The 17,984-nt window shown below is 45.6% G+C and overlaps 1 protein-coding gene across 2 annotated transcripts in view; it reads left to right on the top strand.

Moving 5' to 3' along the window:
* Positions 1–16,070, top strand: part of ZBTB38 (zinc finger and BTB domain containing 38) — a 94,891-nt gene extending 78,821 nt beyond the window's left edge. Inside the window, exons 3-5 of one of the 2 annotated variants that reach the window (XR_004625992.1) lie at positions 646–778; positions 12,274–12,525; positions 13,305–16,070. The gene's annotated coding sequence lies outside the window, so the exon portion shown is untranslated. Of the gene's footprint in view, positions 1–645; positions 779–7,707; positions 9,736–12,273; positions 12,526–13,304 lie in introns of those variants that run through there. The other variant, XR_004625990.1, reaches the window with a different exon arrangement.
* The last annotated feature ends 1,914 nt before the right edge of the window (positions 16,071–17,984 follow it).

The raw sequence follows: 17,984 nt of genomic DNA, 5'->3' as shown, positions 1-17,984 counted from the left end.
CTTCAAGGAGCTGGATCCGGGGAGGGAGACTGATGAGGCAAGGCATTTTGATTACAAAACAAAACCTTGAGCTCCTGGGAGCTCAGAAGCAGATTGGATTGTGTTGGGTTCTGAGAGAGATGGCTAGGAGCTAGGGCTGAGGGAGCCTGGGCTTCTCAGTGTGGGCAGGCCCAGGTAGGAATGGCTGAAACAAAGGAGCATGTGTGAGGGCAGATTGCTATGCAAACCTGGGGTTTGGGCGGTGAGTCGGGAGAGGCACACACAGGATACATCACCAGGGCCTCATGGGCCTTGCCAGGGAATTTGTGCTTCTGACACTGACACATGATGGGGGAGCAGAGGAGCTAGGAGGAAAGGTCAGAGCCAGGTCCCAGAAGCAATATGAGAGGCCATGGGAGGGCTTTAACAGACAGGAAATGATCTATTGCGTTTAAAGGATGACTCTCACTGCAGTGCAGTGAAGAGACTCTCTTTGTTTCCCCCCTTGTAATATATTTCTGAAGAAATTATGTTGTTTGTCCTGAAGAGTTTCTCACAGCCTGAGAATTAGCAGGACCGCTTCCTAAGTTAGCTTATGTTCTTCCATCAGGAGCCATATTGGATGTACTTTGAAGGTAGATCTGATGGGATTTGTGGGTGTTTTAGGTCCCAGGAGGTGAGAAAAACAGAGGCGTCAAAGATGACTCCAAGTCTTGGGCCGGAGCGGTTGGAAGGTCGGAGTCCCCGGCAGAAGACTAGATACGTGCACCAGCAGTTTGGAAGAGGGGACCGACTGCAGGTACGAAGCTGAAAGGCATGTTTCATTCCTTCAAAACATACTCGAGTTAGGTGTTGGAATACAAGAGCAGGCAAAACAGATTGTCCCTGGAGCTTATGATCCAGTGGGGAACACAAAAAGCTAAGCGATTAACACCTGCACAAGTGCTACAAAAAAGAGGTGCTAGTCGGGAAGTTCCTTGAGGAAGTACCTTTTGAGGGAAGTCTGAACAAGGAATCAGAGTTGAAAGAGGAGCGAGTTTCTGGGTAGAGGGAACAGCCTGCACAACAGTCTGCTTCTAGAGGGAACACAGTGCGTTGGAAGCCAGTGGTGGCCAGCGTACAAGAGAGATGGGTCTGAGATGAGACTGGAGGCCAAAAGCCAGACCCTGCAGGGTCCCCAGGTCCTACTAAGGACTGGGATCTTCTACTGAGAGCAAAGAGAGCCATTGAATTGCTGACCAGAAGTATTTTAATCAATTTTGCACTGTGAAAAGTCACTGTGGCTGAAATGTAGAGAACGACGTGGAGGACAGTAGTGGCCGGAAGTAGAGCAGGTAGGAAGCTGCTGCAGTGGTCCAGGCTGCAGGGGACGGTAGCGCGGATTATGTATTGGCCGTGAAGATGAGGGAAGAGGGGAGGGAACGAGAGCTATTTAGGAGATAAAATCAGCAGCACTGGACGTTGGATGAATATGGGGAAGTGAAGACTAGGCAGGGGCCAAGGTTTACCTTTCGGTTTCAGATTTGTTGAAACTATGGGAATGTACGATGTCTCCTATGAAGCTTATATGGCAAAAGACAGAATCCCGGAGAACACAAATATTGGAAAGATGAATTAGGTAAAAGCCTGCCGTGGAGAAGAGACCAGAGAAGTAGGAAGAAAACTGGGGGAGCGGCAGCTAGAGGGCCAGAGATGAAGATCCTCTCAGAAAGGAGAGAGAATGGTCAATGGTGTCAAGTGAAGGTAAAGCCGAGTAAAGAAAATCTGGAAAGTGCCCTTTTGCCCCCAGAAGCTAGAAGGTCACTGGCAGTGATGCGCTGTTAAATGGTTAACAATCATCACCTTGGAGAGAGGGAAAGCCGGATTCCTAGTGCTTGCTAATATCTGTTGCGTAAAGACTCCCGCCATGGATGATTTTAAGCTACCAATGTGATGTCACTGAACGAGGAGTTGGGAAGAGAGACGTCCAGTTGGCTCACGAGAGCTGGTGTGAGGCTGCTCTGGTGGCTCACCTGGGTTATCTTGGCAAGGGTAGTTTCAGTGTGCTGGTGCCGGTGGAAGCTGGGTGTCAGATGCAGGAGTGGGCGGGGGGACAGTGAGCGAGGGTTCTAGCTTCAAGAAGCTTAGCTATGAAGGGGGCACCTGGGTGGTTCACAGTCAGTTAAGCATCTGACTTGGGCTCTGGTCATGGTCTCAGGGTCCTGGGGTTGGCCCCGAGTCGAGCTCCCCTCTCAGCAGGGAGTCCGCTTGTCCCTCTCCTTCCTGGTCTGCCCCTTCCCCTGCTTGTGCTCTCTCTGTCTCTCTCTCTCAAATAAATTAAAAAAAAAAAAAGGCAGCAGCAGCTTAGCCATGAAGGAGAGAAGAAAGAGAAAGTTAGCTGTAAGTGGAACCTAAGGTTTGGAGACCTGGATTGCACCATATGGGGTAGAAGAAAGGATGAGGAGACAAGGGAGTTGAGGGTATTGGCAAGACACTTGGTTGTAGCCAGGAACTGTAAAGCCTGGGTTTAATGTAAGGAAATACAGGACTTCGGTGTCTGACAGACACAAATGGAGGAGGCCTTCAAAGCTCTTTCACAGCTACTTTCCTATCTATCCCTCACCATCATCCTGTTATGGTGGCAGTGATTACTGTCTTCTTCATCTGAAAGCTATGGACACAGAGTGTAGAGAAGCCAAAAGGCTCAGAGACGACCAACACCAGTTTTCAGGACATGGTTTTTACCACCACCCACTGACTCCACATTGACAAAGGGATATTCTGGAAGATTGGAGACTGGGACAATGACAACTGCTGGGCTTTCCTCAGAATGAGCGTGTATTTGCGTGAGACTCTAATACCCTCAGAATGCCCTCTGTCATTCTTTGTTTTGGTCAGTGTGTCCTTCGGTGGCAGTTAGTATAGGCAGACCTCATGTTATCACGCTTCACTCGATCGCGCTTTGCAGATACTGCATTCTTTTTTTACAAAGTGAAGGTTTGGGGCAACCCTGCATTAAACAAATCTGTTGGTATCTCTGTGGCACATTTTGGTAATTCTTGCAGTATTTTAAACTTCCTCATTATTATATTTGTTATGTACTCTGTGGTCATTGATTATAACTCACTGAAAGCTCATTAGCATGTTTTTGGCAATGAAGTATTTTTTAAGGAAGTTATGTACGTTGGTTTTTTAGACATAGCACTGTTGCACACTTAGTAGACTACTGTCTGGCGTAAACATACTTTTACACACACTGAAAAACCAAATAATTCATTTGCCTTGTTCTATTGTGATATTCACTCTATAGTTGTGGTGTGGAACCAAACCCATGATATCTCCAAGGGGTGCCTGTATTACCAGGCACTGTCCTAGGCATCTAATGAATATTAACTCATTTAATCTTCATATCAGTGCTGTGAGATAGATGTTGATATAATCATCCCCATCAACATTTAATGTGCTTATCTTTTGCTGTACAGTGCCACAAAACTTAGTGGCTTAAAACAGCCATGTACCGGTATTATTATCTCACATGGTTTTGGGGGTTGACTAGGATCAGCTGAATAGGCCTCTCACACACGTGTAGGCAGATGGTAGCTGGGTGGTGTCATCTAAAGCCTTGACCACACCGGGCATCCAGGGAGCCCCAGCCCAGCTTAGATTCCGGGGTGGAGGAATGGACTACACTTCTCAATGGGGAAGTAACAGGCACATCCAGGGAGGGAAGGGATAGATGGCAGGCATCTTTAGGGACAAGCTATTCTACAAGAGATAATCCCCAATGAGAAAACCCAGGCACAGAGAAGTTAGATGACTTACCCAAGGTCATACAGATGCACTGTGGAGAAGCAGAGTTCATCCCAGGCAGTTGAGTTCCAGAGTCTGCTAAGAGAGGCAGGAGGGACTGAAACCCAGCGGCACAGCACATCCTCTCATTGCCAAGCCATGGTGGTTAGGCACAGCATTATTCACAGTAGAACCAGAGAGTTCCTGGAGCAAGCTGTGAAGGAGTTGGGAGAGAGGAAGAAATTCTAAAAATACTGTAAATGGAAATAAGTGAGGAGGGTACAAATTGAGTCAAATTTCAAGGACTATCTAAACAAGGGTCCTTCTATGTTGGGGGTGAAAATAGGGTCTTGTGTGGCCTAAGACATATGGAAGACTTTATACTTTTGTTTACCTTTACCCAATCAGGAGAGAATAGAAATAGAAATGTGGTGGGGGCAAGGGTTGTGGTTTTTCTTTCTTATAAGGAATCAAAATCTGAAACTTTTAGCCAGCTGGTCCAAAGGGTCAAATATGGGGGGAGCCTATGACTGGGACCAGGAAGTTAGAATCTGAGGTGTAGACTGGCCTCAGAAAGGACTTCAGCCTCCTTCTGTGCCCCGTGTTGTATCATATCACAGCCCTGAAAGTCTGGGTCACCACTTACTTTGACACATCACGGCCCTGCTAATGGAGAACATCTTCCATTAGGAAGGACATCTAAAGGAAATGACATCTCTAATTCAAAAAGTTTACTCACTTCACAGAAGCAATGGGGTTTTGCCACAGAGAAGCTGACTCACCTCCGAGTGGCCAGTTTCTCTCCCAAAATCTGACAACCAGAGATACAGTGTAGCTTAGGCGCTGTTAATTTCTAGCTTCTCGGTTTTACTGGGCTAAAAGGCCAGGTCCCACCCATTGACTGGAACATGCTCACTATGCGGGTAAATGTGGTTAGTGGAAAGAGCAGCAGGCCATTTCCCAGGTCAGACCCCATCATTTCTGACGTTTCTCTTCCTAAAGAGAAATTCAGGGCCGCTATTTTCGTCATCATGATGGGAACCCGCCTCCTCTGCTATTGACCATGTTGACTGTGGCGACTTTCCAGCCACTGGGAACTCCTCGCCATCCAATAGCATCCTCACACCTAAGCCAGAAGGCCCCACCCTGGCCCTCCTCCAGAGGAACACCCCATCCCACCCCAGGGCTGAGTCTGCAGGGCCAACAGTGAGGTGCCCACCCCGAGGCTGTGCCGCTCTGAAAACTCAGGACCTGAGAATTCTCTGCCCACTTGCAGGGTCTGCTCAGGCCTCTTCCCTCAGTCACTCCCCTCGGTCCCAGGGTCGGGCAAGGAGCAGGTGTTTGCAGGGGACACAGAGAGTTTGTGATCCATGTGTGCGTGCCTGAGGCCCCCACCAGCAGGGGTGGGAGCAGGATGGGGAGTAAGAAGGAATGGGGGGAGGACCTGGGCCCAGCTCTTCTTGTGCTCTCTCCCTCCAGTCTGGAACACCCGAGACCAAGACCGGGAATTCTAAATCCAAACCTGGCCTCCCAGATTGTTATGAAGGTGTGTTTACCAAAGAAAGAGAATAGAGCATATCTAATTAAGAGCTGTTCACCTGCTTTCTAACTTTTAATGTTTATTCATTTTTAAGTAATTTTTTATTATGTCAGTCACCATACAGTATATCCTTAGTTTTTTATGTAATGTTCCATGATTCATTGTTTGCGTATAACACGCAGTCCACCATGCAATACGTGCCCTCCTTAATACCCATCACCAGCCTATCCCATTCCCCCACCCACCTCCCCTCTGAAGCCCTCAGTTTGTTTCCCAGAGTCCACAGTCTCTCATGGTTCATCCCCCCTTCTGTTTAATGTTTAGACATATGATCTACTGTTGACCCTTGAACAACACTTTAGAAGTGGGTCCACCTATATGCAGATTTTTAAAAATAAATACAGTACAGTACTGTGAACATATTTTCTCTTTCTTACAGTTTTCTAACAGTTTCCTAAGTTACTTTATTATAAGAATACTGTGTGTAATACATACAGAACATATGTGTTAATCGACTGTTTCTGTCGTCGGTCAGGCTTCTGGTCAATAATAGGCTATTTGTGGCTAAGTTTCTGGGGAGTCAAAAGTTATACACAGATTTTTATCTGTCCGGGAGTCAGCACCCCAAATCCCCACATTGTTTAAGGGTCAACTGCATAGGCCTCCATTTGAACACTTGCCTTTGGCCCTGTAAAAGTTTGGGTGCTGTCACCACTCCCCAGATTATCTGGCTTTTCATCACACTATGTCAGAGTACCAGTTCCTGGCAGTATTGAAATGTCCATCCCCCGCCCCCCCCACTCTACCCCCATCCACAGACATGATCCTGTCTCAGTGTGTAGTTCCAAAGCCCCTTCTTCTTTTTTTTTTTTTAATATTTTTTTATTATATTATGTTAGTCACCATACAGTATATCCCCGGTTTCTGATGTAAAGTTCGATGATTCATCAGTTGCACATAACACCCAGTGCACCATGCAATACATGCCCTCCTTACTACCCATCACCAGCCTATCCCATTCCCCCACCCCTCTCCCCTCTGAAGCCCTCAGTTTGTTTCTCAGAGCCGATAGTCTGTCATCCAAAGCCCCTTCTAAAGCTTCTTGCTAGAGTAGTTTTGTGAGACAGACCCTTAGACTTCGGCTTGCCTTTGCCTCAGCCCCCCGCCACAGCTCTCTGGCAGTAGCCTTTTTCAATGCCTCGTCTGCACTCCGACAGCAAGCTCCTCCAAGCAGAGTCCAGATCTTACTGATTTAGCTGCACTCCCAGCATCAGCACAGCAGTCCCAAACACGAGTCATCTTCTGAGCAGTGATTCCCCATTCCAGGGTGATGAACCATCACAGTGTGTCTGGGAAGGAGGGTTTTCCCAAGATGTGGGACTTCCAGTGCTTAAATCAGGTCAGCCTTGGGGAAACCAGGATGACTGGTCGCCCTGTTGGGAAGAGGTTCTCCAGAACGGGAAGGGGCATCAGCAGCCATCACAGAAGGAGAACTAAGTGGCCAGTTCTAGTTTGAAACAACTAATGGGATTGTCAGCTTTCTACCGCCTCCTCCTGAGAAGTGAGGAAACATCTAGACCACACAGGAAGCTGGCTAGGTTGTGCAAATCTGGACTGAGAGAATGGAGGGGACAACCATGAAGCCCAGTCTCCAGAGTCCTACTAAAAGGCTTTAATTATTTCACAGAAACTCCCTCTACTCTCATTTCTCTGAAGAACCTCCTGGGGAGCTCAGCTGCCCCATGCAGCTCCCAGCTGCCCACACAAGGCATTTGCCCTAGGAAGCGTTCATAGAGTCCACCTTGAGAGTAAGTGATGGTCTGTCCCAGCCTTCCTCACCATCCCCACCGTGTCCTGCTAAGTGTGGTGGACAACTCTGGGTTTTCCTACTGAGTCCTTTTCTATTTTGATGGTGAACGCATTTGAATTTCTTTTAGAAATCTCCTCTCATTCTCTCTTTCTTCAGCCCCACCTTCAGACCAGATGGATCAGGTTGGGGGTGGCTGGTGGGTGGGAAACACATGACCTGGGCTAGTCTAATGTATTTCTACATCTCAGCACAAACACAAGGAAACTGAGCCAGGATCTTCTCGACTGCCATGGACAGAACAGTTGGCCTTAAGCAAAGCTGGTTGTAAGGGCTCAAGAAAAATGATATTGTGTCTTTCCTCTCTCGCTCCTTCTATCTCTTACTTCTCTCCCTGCTCCACTTTCTTCTCCAATGGCTTCTGTCTCAGACTGGTTCTCTCCAGTTGATGGCAAAGATGTCTATGCTGAATGGAAAAAAGTCCCCACTCCTCATAAATCTTCAAAGAGAAGCGGGACACATCTAGTAATAACCTCCTCCAAACAGCAGAGTCTGAATTCAAACCCGGAGCATCCAACATCATCATTGACACTCATAATCTCTACTAATATAGGTTATACAGCTCCTCCCAGGACATGCTGAAGAAAAGTCAATCAAAATGACCGCAGAACACATGATGTTCAGCTAAAATTAACTGAGCCAGACACCATCCCAAATGCTTTCTTCGGAACAAGAACCAGGAAAGAAGGTATTGTTTTCATCGTTTAAGAGAGGCAGAAAGGCGCGAGCCCGAGGACTTCCCGGTGCAGTGATGAGAATCTACATGGGAAATGAGAACCCATTCTACTGGCAGATCCTCCAGCTTGGATGCTGACTGGATGCCACTCGGATGACACCCCTGCCCGGTTCACTTCCCCCCTCCCTCCTGCTGCTCTAGGAACACCCAGCTTTCACTCCTTGCCGCTTTCTTTTGATCCTTCATCGACTTTTACAGATGAATGCAAACACACCAGAATAGGTGAGCCCAGCAGTGTGGACGTTTATGAGGGCTTTTCTACTCCGATTTCCAGGAACTCCCTTGGTTAATATCAATGCCTGCTCAGTACTTAATAAAAGGGGAAAGCAGGCTAATGCACTTCTATGTGCTTATGCATTATGTATGTATTTAAAGAGCTAGTACATGTACATGGTAAAAGAACATTTTTTTCAAATAGAATGAAAGGGTACACAGAGAAGAAAAGTTTCCCTCTCACTCTGCCCCCAGGTTTCTTCCTGGAGGCAGGTACTGTTCCCGATCTTGGGTAGTCCTCCACGGACATCCTATGCATATCCGAGCATATATGTATATTTTATATATTAGCTATTTATATAGAATATGAACGTATATATTTTTATTTCCTTTTTTTACACAAATGAGAGCACACTACATACAGCATTCAGTACTTTACTCAGTTGAACAATATATCATGGAGTGGCTTCAGGGTGGGGGTACATACGGATCTATCTGTCTTGGTCTTTTAATGCCTACAGAGCTCTCCATTGTATGGGTCTCTAACCAGTGTCCTACTTATAGACATGTGTTTCCAATCTTTATTCATGCATTTTAGGCCAATTTTTATAACAAAGGTGGAGACAAACAGGGAAAGAGTTTTCTGCTTAATTCTCATCCAGAAAATCCAACGAACAGAGGCCCCGCTCCGTTCTGAGGTTTCTGGTAGTTTGGATCAACGTAATTCAAATTCCGAGCTTTCAAGCAAAGGTCTTCAGAATCATTTTGCTCCGTATTAAATGCCAACTAAACAGAAGTGCTTCCGTCTTCAGGATCTTTTGTTGTTTAGACAAAAATGGGATGCGGGAAGGAAAAAAAGAGAAGAACCTAAAATGGGTGGATGACAGCTAGAACCAGGGAGCACCTCACCTCATCTCTAGGTCCCCTTCATGCCACCTTTATTCATTCTCTGTGCTCCCAGCCTTCTCTGCCTCACCCCGGCTGCAGTGCACGATGCGGGCCAGCCCAGCACAACTTCACAGGCAGTGTCCCTCGGACACCAGCTGCCGTCCTTGGGCGCTGATTGCCAATTTCTGGAAAAGGATAGCTGATTCCTGCCTTCCTCCACCCCCACCCCCACCACCATTGAAGACATTGGTTCACTTGGTCAGTTTAGTCCGGATTCAATTAGCTCTGGTTAAAGGGACTGAGCCCTGTTAGGAGATGGCTGCAGAAGCCTGCGGGCAAAGACGACATTCGGAGAAAGCGGCGTGGGCGGGGAGAGGTCCTCAAGTGCCCACCACACGCTCCTGCAGGGACAAGAGCTGCTTCCTCAGTAACCGCACCTGCAGGAGCCTCGAGACCTGTCATGATTTCTTCCAGCCTTGCTGTCCCCAATCTCCCATGACAGACGTACCTGGACAGTTGTAAAAAGGTCTGCCTGGCTTCGAGGCAGCATTTCACATGTGTTGGTGGGTGACATGGCATGTGGCAGTGTAAAGGTTGTGATGTGGGTGGGTGTTTGTAAAGGATGTCTCACCCCCCGACACACACTACATACACATTAAAAAGTGAACTTGTTTTGACAGTGTTTTCACCTCACTCTGCCAATTTGCAAACATGTTCTTAAGAAACGTTATAAACTTGTTTATGCAAAACTTGAATCTGAATGCATTTTTTAAAAATATGTGTTAAAAAAAAGAAAACCTGTTTATATCCGGAAAGCGAGTAATGTAAACGCGCGGTCAGTGTTTGAGAGAAAGCGCCCGGAGGCTAGGGTAAGATCTATGTCCACATTGCTGCCTGCTGGAACCTCCAACCCCCTAGGAGAAGTCGTAGCATGAAAACCCAGTCGTCCCTCCCCTCCGTAGGCATCATTCTTGCAGCTTCTCTCTCAAGAACCCTGAACCAGACTCGCAGACGGGACTGCAGCCTTTGTGCAGACCGGAGGGAGAATCTTGCCAGCAGAGGTCACTGATGCTCCAGCTTGGGGTCCACAGCCGCCAAGGCAAGAAGGCCCGTCCCAATAAGGTCGTGCCCACCCCCTTCTTGCTCCTGTCCATTAGCTTGCTCCCTGCTTAGCCTGTCAGTGTTGCCGTAACAAAGTGTGTGCGCACTACCAACAGTTTTTCTCAGTAGTACCTTCCCTTTCACACCCCAACCCTGAGAGTCTTTAGTTTAACATTAAGGTAATACTCGGGATAAAACAGGCAGTAACATGAGAGGTTGTGCTATAACCTTGGATTGTACCTGACCAGGTGTAGCCCATTCCTTAAACTAGTTACACCTGTTTCTTGCCTGGATTCCTGGGAGGTGACCCCACCACTCATAAACACACACACTCACTCACACTGGCCTGAGGTAACGTGGAAAGCCCCCTATAATGTAGGGATGGGTGCTGTGCTGTGGCATGGAGTAGTACAAGCCAGCGAGAAGGGTGAAAGAGGAGGTGCCTGTGGACTGCCTGCAAAGAACGAGAGGCATTTAGGAGCCACCCATGGGCCTAGACCTCGCTGTGGACCATAGTTGGAGACACCGGACCAACTTGCCAGCATTCTGTCGTGGCAAGAGATGCTACGAGGGGTCATCTGTCCGTTAAGGGTGGAAGGGAAGAAACTGCATCTGTAGCATGGGGGAGAGAGTAGTAGGACACCTAAAAACTATGGAATTGCCATATGACGGTGCCCACCTCATAGGTTAAGATGCTGCCAGCCTCTGAGGCCAAGTGAGAATACCAATTTCTCAGGCTGTTGGGAGGTATAGCCTGTTCTCCACCCAGGCAGCCAGGTAATGGCACCTCAGCACTGGGCAACAGATACGCAACGGTCCTGGAAAACCGGAAGGAGGTACAGAGGCACAGCGGCAGCAGGAAACCCCATGTGAAGGGAAGGAAGCTGCCCACTTGTCTGGGAAGCGGCCTGAGGAGGAAGCATGTGACCTAGGCCTAAGCCAATCAGCTGCATTTCCACAGTCACAGTGATTGGCTCAGCAATGTGCATGTGACCTGCTCAGAGCCAATGAGGCTTAAGATTCCTGGGAAGGCTCTAAGAGGGGTGTGTTTCTTGCGGGGCTGGACTAGGAGCTGAAAAGATAGTACAGAGTTACTGTCGTCATAGTCATCTTCTTCTTCTTCTTCAAGATTTTATTTATTTATTTATTTGAGAGAGAGAGTATGAGCAGTGGGGAGGGGCAGAGGGAGAAGGAGAGAGAAGCGGACTCCCTGACAAGTAGGGAGCCGGACCTGGGGCTTGATCTGAGGACTCAAGCCAAAGGCGGACACTCAACTGACTGAGCCACCTAGGAATCCGTACACTGCCTTCTTGTCAGCAGCAGGGAAGACCTGAGCTTTGTGGAGCCACGTTGGAGCCCCTGGGTTTGTAACTAACACAGTGGAAGAACCTCGAGGTGGAGGGAAGTTGAGTGCTGATGGCATTGTTTGAGCCCTGAATCCAGCCATACCTGAAGTTAATTTTACTCCTGGGTTTTCTGAGAGCCAACAAATTCCCCCTTGTGCTCATTGGAACTGCACTCCTGTGCCTCCTGGGGTGGGAAAGATGAGGTAAGTACTCTCTGAGCCCCCGCTGACATCTGATACCCTTAGGATTCTTTGTATTGAGTTTGACTTTTGTATTGAGGTTGAGATAAAGCTAGTTGACCAAGGCAAGCTGCTCCAGCTCAGAAAGCCCCCTGAAAATATTATGCAGCCATCAGAAAGAGAGAGAGAGAGAGAGAAAGAAAAAAGAAAGAAAGAAAGAAAGAAAGAAAGAAAGAAAGAAAGAAAGAAAGAAAGAAAAAGAAAAAGAAAGAAATCTTGCCATTTACAGCAACATGGATGGAACTAGAGGGTATTATGCATATGATCTCACTGATATGTGGAATTTAAGAAACAAAACAGAGGATCATAGGGGAAGAGAGGAAAAAATAAAACAAGACAAAACCAGATAGGGAGACAAACCATAAGAGACTCTTAATCATAGGAAACAACCTGAGGGTAGCTGGAGGGGAGGGGGGGTAGAGGGATGGGGTGATGGACATTGAGGAGGGCATGTGATGTCATGAGCATTGGGTATTTTATAAGACTGCTGAATCATAGACCTCTGAAACCAATAATACATTATATGTTAATTAATTGAATTAAAATAAAAAAAAATTTTTAAAGTCCCCTGAAACTTGTCCTTTACAAATATCCAGACCATTCGGAATCTTTGTGACCATTCCTGACCCGAGAGTGGGAGCCAACAACTTCAAGGCATGAATCTGAGCTCTAAGGTGAACACAGAGACGCCAGCATTCCTATTGCATATCACCTACAGCAAACAACACACGTTCGGAAGATCTCATTGACACTGAAGTTAAAACTTCAACTCGAGATTTAGAAGAGCTTCTAGCCAGAGAGAGATGAGAAATTAATTGGATCGTTTCCATAATTACTAATTTAAATGTGTAAGTTATCGCTGGTTTTCCCTTTATTCAAAGTTCTGCCCTTATTCCTTTCTTTAAGTGATGGTAAAAAATATCGGGGGGAGGGTGCTGGCTGGCTCCTTCGGAAGAGGGTGCTGCTCTGGGTCATGAGTTTGACCCCCACTTTCAGTGCAGAGATTACTTAAATAAATGATCTTTAAAAAGAATTATCGGGGCGCCTGGGTGGCACAGCGGTTAAGCGTCTGTCTTCGGCTCAGGGCGTGATCCCGGTGTTATGGGATCGAGTCCCACATCAGGCTCCTCCACTATGAGCCTGCTTCTTCCTCTCCCACTCCCCCTGCTTGTGTTCCCTCTCTCGCTGGCTGTCTCTATCTCTGTCGAATAAATAAGTAAAATCTTTAAAAACAAATAAATAAAATAAAAAAATAAAAAGAATTATCTAGGGTAATTTCTGCTTTTGTTCGTTTTTGTTTGATTGGTTGTTTGGTTGGTTGGTTGGTGTTTTCCTGAAGTTAAACACACCCACAGTACAGTGCCCAAATCTTAAGTGTACAGCTTGATGGAGTCAGCATATGGAAAACAGGGAATGTGTTCTCTTTGGGTCTGTGTCCTCATCTGCCAGGTGACTGTTAGTGAGGCAGCAATTCTCAGAGATTTCTTCCAAGCTACTGAGCCCCGTCCTGGCTGTTGTCATGCAGTAGCACCTATATCCCTGTTGCGGTGTGCCTGTTTCCGCACACCGGATACCGTGGCTCGGCATGGTCGGCCCCAGATAAATCTCTGTTATGCTGTTTCCACAGGACTACCTCTGACACGACCTCCGGAAGAGCCCAGCTTTGGCAGCAGGACGCTGTTGACCAAAGAGCCCACGGCCCACAGCACTGCCACAGTCCTCCCGATGAACACGGCCCCTGGCTGAGGGGAATCAGGGAAGCATCACCACCACACTTGTAAATGAGCACATGGCGAGGGCTTAATAGATATTTACTGGATGGATGGAGGAGTGGATGGAGCTCAATTCCAAATCCTTCAGGGAGACAAAAAGAACTAAACAAAGAAGGAAGCCGGTTCTGAGGTAACCAGGCTCTTGTCTGGACAGGAAAGAGGATTCCCTGGCCATCCAGGCTGCTGCGTATTGTTCAAATCAATTTCCAGCTTCACTGTAGTGTAACTGCACAACCAAACTGCTTGGGAATCCTCTGGAGTCCAGCATCTTGCTTTAAGCCGTAAGGAAACCAGAGCGTTTATAAATTGTTTGCTGATAATGTTAGATCAGCTGGGGGAAAAGCATGTGTATCAGTTAAGATGTTTTGGACAGCAATCCATAGAAAAACCAACTTAACAAGATGTGCCAAAGTAGGCAGTTCCAAAGCTAAGTTGTATCAACAAGGACTTGGGCCTGTATTCACATCTGTCAACTGCTTGTAATACCCAGGCTCACAGAAGATGGCCAGAGCAGCAGGACCTCACACAAGTCCAAAAGCAAGAAGAAAGGGCAGCATGGCAGCACTTTCTCCCTACCTTTCAGCAGTCCACAGGTATTCGGACCAATCCCTGGCAAGGAGGAAAGGCATGGTTGCAATAACGGTTATCCTCTGGGATTGGCTCATGGTCACCAATTGACTGTGCAAAATCTGGGTTCTTGGAGCATGGAAGGAGAAGACACAAATTATGAGGTTGCAACCAGCACGTTTTCTATGGCATGGCCACATTGGCAGTCATTGGTGATCATCCAGGCCAATCCAAATTCAACTAAATAAATTATTTTTTAACTTTAAATAATCCACTTCCACAGTAAAATTGTAAGATAGCCATTGACCAGGCAACCAAGGGCTCTGCATAAAATGCTCTCGTGGCTTCTAGAAGCTGTTGGTGACAATGAAAGCCTTCTTGCTCTGTTTACCACAGATTCTCTCCAGCAAATGTAGAGACTTGATAAGTGTGTCGGCCTCTTCCTGGGTAAAGGTCATGGCTCCGGGAGAAAGCAGCTCATTGTGAGGCCTAGCAGAACAGTCATCACTTGTTCCTTCTTAGTGAAACTCAGCAGTCTGGGACCAGAACTGAGTACCCTTAACTTCCCTTGCTAGCTCCACCTCAAGAGCACACCCACACGAGCCTGGATAAATGGCCCTGTGAGGGGGGCGGGCGGGGGTGGGCAGCAACCCTGGGAGCGCCAGAGCTTGAGGGCAAGGGGTGATTTCCCAGGAAGTACCAAAAATGTCACCTAAGAGGCTCATGTACTGACAATTAGCCTTTTATTCCCACCCTTTATGCGGGCAAGACCAAGGCTACCCTGGGAGGCACTGTGTGTGTGTGTGTGTGTGTGTGTGTGTGTGTGTGAGAGAGAGAGAGAGAGGGAGGGAGGGAGATCAGGATTGGTGCGTGTGTGCATGAGTAGGAGGGAAGCAGCAGGACCAGAGCACCAGAGAGTGAGTTGTACCTGTTGTGATTAATTTACCCCCAGGGATCACTCTGAGTCCACACGGTGCCACTCTTTTCCCTCCTTCCCAGGTTTGGGGGTCGCGCATGGGACCCACTGGTGTATGCTGGATCATTATCACTGCCATGGGCTCTCTTGGACTCTTTTCTACCTTCTTCAGTGTTCTGCTGTCCCCCTCATCCTTTCTCCTTGTTTCCATGCTTGCCTGCAATACTTCCCCCAAGTCCACTTCCTGCAAGAAATGATATGTGTACCACTAGAGGCACTCAGGATCATTTCAGGGACACGTAGACAAACGTTTTTATAGTTTAATGGATATGCATTTATTTTACTTGTCATTACAAAAAGCAATTGTTAAGTTGTATGTTGGCCCTGAGCATTCTATTGGTTCTTGAGTTCTTCCTCCAGGAAAAGAATGTTGAACTCCCCCTAGAGGCTGGAGGAAAACAAAGCCCCCATGGGAGGAATTTGAATGGCGTCTTGGAACCTAATAGCCCGTGATTTCACTATTAAAAAATCATATCTTTGGGCTCCTAATCCAATGCTTTTCTCTCCATATTATACTTCCATTAAATGTATCTGTCTCATCTAGCACACTTTCTTTTTGCCTATTAACAAAAATCTCCTTGTAAATTACTCAGTGGAGATAACTGCTTTCTAAAGGACGATGTAGGGAGCTGGTAATTTCTGGTTCTACCCTGATTTCTCATTCCGCTTTCATCTAAGTCTCTTAACAAATCTCTAAATATCTTTCTTTTAATTTCCTCATCCAGGAAATTACAGGACATTACCTATATTTTAATGAGTTAAGAATCTCAAAGGTAATAAATATCTGTAGCCTGGTTTCAAAGAAAGTTTAATCGAAATTAAATTCCAGTGTCCCCAGTAAAAAGCTCCATCATATACAAGATTACACAGCTCACATTTCTGTGCCAATCTTTTTTATAAATTCCTCTTTTCTCCTTGCAGACTCAATGTAACTGAGACATCTAGTGTCCAGTCCTAAGAAAAACAAATTTCTGGGGCGCCTGGGTGGCACAGCGGTTAAGCGCCTGCTTTCGGCTCAGGGCGTGATCCCGGTGTTATGGGATCGAGCCCCACATCAGGCTCTTCCGCTATGAGCCTGCTTCTTCCTCTCCCACTCCCCCTGCTTGTGTTCCCTCTCTCGCTGGCTGTCTCTATCTCTGTCGAATAAATAAATAAAATCTTTAAAAAAAATAGTTTAAAAAAAAAAGAAAAAAGAAAAACAAATTTCTATGGATTCTGTTTTTAGAGATTCACCACATCTGTTTTATGGTACTTGTGAGTAAATATAGTTTCTCCCCCTTAATTTCAGAAAACCTCTTCATAGTGCTTTCTGGGCTTAACCCTCTTCCAGCTGAAAATTATTTTCGTATCACAGAAGCTCACAAAATGTTTCCCAAATTGAATGTTCTTGTTACAACAGTGTTGCCGTTCACATGGATAAAATCCATCCCTTTGATCCCATCCCTTCTCCTCCAACTTTTAAAGCAATTGGCCCAGATAGAAAATGCCTCTTTAACAAACAAACACCCAAAAGCACAGAATTTGGAGAGCCTCCAGGTTGGCAAACACAGCTGTGCAGGGAGAGTGGCGCGTGCCCAGCAAGGCCATGCAAGCTTCATGCCCTTTTCTCTGTACCTTGCCCTAAGTATCTCTTCCATTTGGCTGTTTCCTAACTATACCCTTTTATAATAAATAGTAATCTAGGTAAGTGAAAAAAAAAAAGAAAATGCCTCTCCAATAGCATTTGAGTCTAAGGTCATGCCTTGTTTTCTGGATTTCTAGTCACTAAGTATGTAAGTATAAACTGAAGATATTTCAATTATTGTGTACATATACAAATATATGTATTATATAAAATATAACATATCTTATGAACTATAAAATCATAAAGTATTCTTACAATATAAAATACATAATATAAAAATATATATGCAAATAACATTCATTTTATCACATAATGAATAATATTTTCATATCATGATAACTTTGAAAAGTGAAATGCATCTTAAATATGACACCAGAAACAAAGCAACAACAAAAAATAGATACATTGGACATCATCAAAACAAAGCAACAACAAAAAATAGATACATTGGACATCATCATATATCTTATGAACTATAAAATCATAAAGTATTCTTACAATATAAAATACATAATATAAAAATATATATGTAAATAACATTCATTTTATCACATAATGAATAATATTTTCATATCATGATAACTTTGAAAAGTGAAATACATCTTAAATATGACACCAGAAACAAAGCAACAACAAAAAATAGATACATTGGACATCATCAAAATTAAAAACTTTTGTGCTTCAAAGGACATTACCAAGAAGATGAAAAGAGAACCCTCATACATCTGCAAAATATTTAAAAATCATACATCTGATATAGGACATATCTAGAATATATAAAGTGCAATTACAATTCAATAATAAAAAGACCATACCCAATTTTTAAATGGGCAAATGATCTACACGGACATTTTTCCAAAGAAAAGATACAAATGGCTAACAAGCCCATGAAAAGATGCTCAACACCACTAATCATCAGGGAAATGCAAATCAAAACCACAATGAGATATCACTCCACATCCACGAGAATGGCTATAATCAAAAAAATAGATAATAACAAGGTTAGGAAGCATGTAGAGAAATTGGAATCAATTTCAGCAGTGCAGAAATATGCACTGCTGGTGGGGATGTAAAATGGTGCAACCTTTTCGGAAAAAGTCTGGCAGTTCCTGAAAATATTAGACATAGAGTTACTGTAGGACCCAGCAATTCCGCTTCTAGGTATATATTTGAGAGAAATGAAAGTATAAGTCTACACACAGACTTGTACACCAGTGTCCATAGCTGCATAATTCATAATGGCCAAAAAGTATAAACAACTCAAATGCCCATCAACTGATGAAACCATGAATAAAATGTGGTATAGGGAGCGCCTGGGTGGCTCAATCAATAAGTGTCTGTCTTTGGCTCAGGTCACGATCCCGGGGT

The sequence above is a fragment of the Ailuropoda melanoleuca genome, chromosome 6, assembly GCF_002007445.2.
Source record: "Ailuropoda melanoleuca isolate Jingjing chromosome 6, ASM200744v2, whole genome shotgun sequence".
NCBI classification, from domain to species: Eukaryota; Metazoa; Chordata; class Mammalia; order Carnivora; family Ursidae; genus Ailuropoda; species Ailuropoda melanoleuca.
Note: the sequence above shows the minus strand (reverse complement) of the source record. Positions and strands in the feature narration are given on the sequence as shown.